The sequence below is a fragment of the Tachyglossus aculeatus genome, chromosome 8, assembly GCF_015852505.1.
Source record: "Tachyglossus aculeatus isolate mTacAcu1 chromosome 8, mTacAcu1.pri, whole genome shotgun sequence".
NCBI lineage: Eukaryota > Metazoa > Chordata > Mammalia > Monotremata > Tachyglossidae > Tachyglossus > Tachyglossus aculeatus.
Window position 1 is genome coordinate 17,250,637 of NC_052073.1, and position 5,546 is coordinate 17,256,182.

At 39.8% G+C, this 5,546-nt stretch overlaps 1 non-coding gene across 1 annotated transcript; it reads right to left on the reverse strand.

The window, feature by feature from the left end:
• Nucleotides 1-214: 214 nt before the first annotated feature.
• Nucleotides 215-352, reverse strand: LOC119931953. Its single transcript, XR_005452247.1, has one exon. It is a non-coding gene; the product is annotated as a small nucleolar RNA SNORA7 (small nucleolar RNA).
• Between the last annotated feature and the right edge of the window lie 5,194 nt (nucleotides 353-5,546).

Consider the following 5,546-nt stretch of genomic DNA (forward strand, 5'->3'; position numbering starts at 1 on the left):
ACATAGTAAGTGCTTAACAAATGCCATCATTATTATTATTATCTCTCCCAGAACCTCCCACTCTGCATCTGCAATCATTCTGGTAGTGTATCCATAGAGTTTTCTTGGTAAAAATATGGAATTGGTTTACCACTGCCTTCTTCCATGCAGTAAACTTGACTCTGCATCCTTGACTCTCTCCCATGCTGCTACTGCCCAGCATGGGTGAGTTTTGATTTGTAGCAGATTCTCTTCCACTCTCTAGCCAAAGCCCAAGCTAGGAATGGAATGGGTAGGTCTCTGCTTGACTCTCCCTCCCATAGTCATGTCTGGTAGAGTACTGGAAACTCTCCGGTTGTGAACCTGAGAGGGCATGCTAAGTTGTAGTAGGAAATAAATAAGGTGAGGTAGGAGAGGATGAGCTGAGCAGAGCAGAAAGCTGGAAGACCCATTTATCTTTGACTTGAGCCTTGAAGAGCCGATAAAATCATAGGTTTTTCACTCTTGCTACTAAGAAAATGTCATACTGTTACCAATTTAATTTTTAAAATCTCGTTTCTTCTTTCTTTTATCTTTCTCTCTAACCTTCCTTTCTTTTCCTATGAATCTACCCTCTTCCCACTATTAAAATATGACCACATAAAGGTCAAGGACTGGGTCAGAACTACTGTTTATATATTATCTCCAGTGTTTTGCACATTGTAAACACTTAATATACATTATTATTGAATGGGCATAAGTTATGTGTTGCTATGTCTCATTTACAAAGGCTACTTGATGGTAACACCATCCACATACGTGATGTGACTAAAACGTGTGATTAATAAAAGCAGTTTTGATTTAACTCAATGAAAGGTGGTTCCTAAATTGTGGTAAGAAGATAGATAATATGTTGCTTGTCAGAATGCATCAAAGGCCCACTTATACAGGACTCCAAGTGGAAAAAAGGAGTCAATGTAAATTGTCTAGTGATCTAAAATGATGCTTTATGATTTATTTTCAAAATAGAATATTTGTGAAACAGTAAGAGCCACAAGGATCCAATTAGTTCAATGGAACTCTAATTTGTGTGGCATCAAACACTTGAAATAAAGGAATCGAAAGGCATGTTTAGTAAGGTTAAATTGGGGAGTCTTGCTGGGTCACAGCTTGAAGTCTATTTGAACGATGTGGATCTCATTAAACATCATCAACCTAAAACGGTTTAGGTGATGAGAAAAACTGATATGAACTTCAGGGCACAATAGAAGTTTTAGCTTTGTACCTTTAAATGGAGTTTTAAGCCACATTTTAGCTCCAGAACAATACACATTTCCAATGCAACAATCACTGTTGTCAACAAGATATTACATAGCAGGAGTCTTTTATCCAGGACCCTGACAATGTCCTGTGCGGAATGGCTGATGAAGTGAAAGTCGTTGTGTTGACTCAGTATTTCTACTGAGAGTCCTCCTTGCACACTGCTATTGATTTTGGGAAGGAACATAGAGAAAGGTCAATATCTGTTGGCAGCTGAAATCTTCAGATATTTGTGGAAGAACCAGATAGTCATGTTTCCGTTGGCATAGATGCTACCCAGAGCTCAAAGTTACCTGATTAAATAACATCTTGTGTAGTGATTATTGATAACTGACAGGTTAGCTCAGGAGACTGTATTTACCAAGATTATCAAGTGCAGCGAATATTGACCTTTTCTTCTGCCACCTATTTAAGAGAAGAAAAGTTGTCATTTGTCATTTTATTAGGATTTTCTTCCTTCTAAAGAGCCTTATAGCTGGTCAAATTCTGGATATTTTTGAAATAATGACCCAAAGCTCTATGTTGTGCTTCTAAAAGAGCTCTGTGGGAAAGATAGAGCTATCCCAAAATGACAATCTCCCACAGTACTCTACCAGAACAATTCCAATAAAATGACCAAACAACCAATACAGCACACAATAAAACAGCATTTTATTGCATTGTAAATGCAGCCACACGATATTGTACCTACAATATACAGCTGGGAGCAGGCAGAGTGAATAGGGGTGGGGGTATACACAGGATCACAAAATACATATAAAAATGTGAAAAATTTTTGTTTGTGACTGCTGCTATCATTTTGGAAAGCCAGGAAAGTGATAGAGAGTTCTGAAAAGGGTTATACAAACAATGGGGGAAAGAAGACAAAGATGCAGAAGGAGAAGAAAAGTTAGCAGCCTCGTTGAAGTTCTTGTAAATGGTTGGCCAGATTGGGCCAGTCAATAAGTTTTGTTCTGGCAGCCTGTTTGCTGGGGAGGAGCATTAACTCAAAGAAATGGTAGCTAATGTTACAACACAGAGTGAAATGAGGCCCAGTTTGTAAACATAATCAATCCCTCATGTCTTCCCCCTTTAGAGTTTTCCATTGATTAAGCAGCTGGGAAATGAGAGATTCCAAATACAATAGTGAACTCCAAGTACCGTAACACATTTCATAATGAAAAAGGAGGTAATAAAATGACTTCAGAAGCTGAGTGGATCTTTATTTTTGTTGAATGTTCAGAAGAGAACTCTGCAATGGAGAAACTAACACATTTCATAAAAGTCAATGAAGCAGTTCACCCAGGGAGTGTTCAATAAATAATGAGGATGTCTTCAGCAACAGCCCTGATAATTATTCTGGAATCCAATAGTATACTTACTGAATAGCCTTCAGGAAGTTCTGGGGTTTGAACCACTAGCCTAGTCCTTTGCAGGAACCTACTGCTTGCTTACCTACACAAGGCTAGAGCCACTTTCCCAATGAATTTCAACTCAATGGCTGGTCACTCGGCCCCACACATAAAACCCACTGACCAGGGCCAGCAGGCTGCTGGGTCTATTTCAATAGCCACTCAAGAAATCATTATAATCCCAACCTTAATCGAATTGTCTACTGTGTTCAGAGCACTAGACTAGGTGTTTGAAGAACACTCACTAGCAGCACATGATTCCATCCCTTAAGTAGTTTACAGTCTAATGGGAATACGCTCATTTCATATACAATCTGTTTCACACAATGTTCCCGTAAGGTATTGTAATTTATCTAGACATCCCTGTAAGGTGAATATTTCTTTTTAGTAAGGGCCTCAGAGGTGTTTGGATTTATCTCATTTAATCAATCTACCAGTATTTAATAGACTAGGCTCCTTTACATTCCACAGAAACCAAGAAGCAAATCACACTTAAAATCCATGTGAATGTTTCTAAGCCCCTACAGCAGTCAGTCTCTGGCAGGCAGTCAGCACTGGGGAACAAATGAACACTTAAATTCAATGAAACCAATCCTTTCTTGCACACAGGTGGAAGAAAGAGGTACATCCGCCTGCAAAGGGGGTCCCCTGAAGACTTATAAGGAGTGAGGAATGGGCTGTTAGTACTCCTTACATGGTTCTGTAAACAGAAAGCCATTCTGGTTTACTTTGCAGCTCATATATCCTCAATAATGTCAAGCTCAATTTTTGGGTGATACTGGGGGCAAACTAGGGGTGTGGGAGCTGGAGTCTGTTGGAAAGGATATATAGGGCTTGAGATCGTTGAACTTCTGTGGGTACCAGGTATGCAAGGCATTGCAGCTACTCCAGACTTTCAAGCAAAGATGAGGAACTTAACGTGGAGCCAGGCACTCTAGGACAATACTGCCACACAATGATTTCCAGATTTGGGCAGTACATGGTGGGGCTGAAATGGTTTCTCAGATGATTCTTTAAGAAACCACCCCTGGGCATCAAGGTGGCCATCTCTCTATGGAAAGCCCTTTGGATTATCCTGGGGGGTGCCCCTGCAAGCCACTAGAGGCTTGAATTCTTAGATGACTGGCTACTTTGGCTAAAATTGGAGTCCTTGGTTGGTTGAGTTCAGAGGATGCTCCATTGGACACAGAGTGATATTTTAAAATTAAACAGATTTGCTCCAGACAGAGATTTACTTCACTGGGAAAACTGGGTAGGGTGATGACTTCTCTGCAGTGTCACCAAGTGTGGAGCTGGTTTCCTGGAGCCATACTGTATGCTCACTGAGGGCAGGGATCAGGCCTACTAATCCTCTGGTACTCTCAGAAATACATAGCACAATGCTCGGCACAAAGTGCTCAGTAAAAGCTATTGATTGAATTAACTACATAGAGTGTAACAGAATCAGTACTATTTTAATGCTTCTAAATTTACTTGAAATTTTCTTTACTTTCAAATGCCACTGTTGGTCCAAGAAATCAAAGCTTTTTCTTATTTTTTTCTATATCTTTCTAGTACAATGAGACAATGAGAATTAGTGAGAGGGAAAACTGAGGAATAGAGAGATTAAGTGACTGCCTAAATACACACCAGAATCTTGGCAAAGACTACATCAAGCCTATGGATTCCCACTCTGGTCTCCTTCCACTGCCTTCTTTGCACCTATAAAAGCATTTAATCACTCAACCTGCTTTAAAGCTCTGGGCAGAAAAGCAAATTATGTGTAGAAAATCACATTCTTTTCTGCTTGTGCACAGAATTTCCTAAGCACACATTCCCTGAAGCCTCCTGAAAATCACTGCTGCATATTCACCTTGTTCAAAGACTGAAATATCCCCATTGTTGAGAGAACCTGAGGGGATAGAGGACACTTGCTGACACTTCAAGTCATTTCTGAGTATTTCAGCACTTTTGTACAGTTTATCTATTTCAGGACCATTTCAAAGGACCTCAATCACAACAGGATTTAGGGTCTATTAAGTTATAGCATTAAAAGGAGGTTTGCAGTCTGGAATCTGATTGGGTTCCTTTTATCATGTTGCTTCTCTTGTCACCTGCAAAGGGCACTTGTCGATAATTTAAAGTTCCTCCTCTGCCTAGCACAGGAAGTCTTCATCTCCGTTTTCCAAAGTTTAAAACACCAGATGGTCAAAATTTGAATATCAGGCGGAAATTTGCTAGTGGCCTCCTCTATCACATAGTGACGCTGACATACAAAAGGGGGAATGCAATGGGACAAGAGGTTGGTGCCTCTTAAACACACTCTTCTAGCTTTTGATGATAAGTTGTAGGGATGAGATACTCAATAAAATACCACTGTCTATTAAAATCACCATGTAAAAATATATTTTATCCAGTAACTTTTATCCAGTAAGGTAGTATGCGTATATAGCAATACAAATTTAAAGACCTACATTTTTTGTTGTTGTTGTTATTGTTTTTTGTATGAGTTTTTTATTGGGATTGCTCTGTAAGTCCTCTGCAGTAGCTGAGCCTATGGCATATATGGGAAGATACTACTAATAGCTAAAGTGTACTAATCTGATAACCCTGGGGTGCACTGCATAAAATTGACTGGGGGCCTACTCTCAGACCTCAAGGAGTTTACACTCTCAGGAAGAGTTGATGTTTGGAGAATTGGGTGCTCTTCACAAGTAATTCCATGTTTCCAAAGCTCCTTACAAGAAGACTTCTTTACTAATGGTGAATTTGGCTTCTGTTCAGGAACTTCCATCATCACAAGCCCCCCCACCATATACAATGGCAGATGTGGGGAATAGAGGGCAAGGTGGAGAGAACAATAACCAAATGAAATAATGATCTCTCAATGTAAGGTGA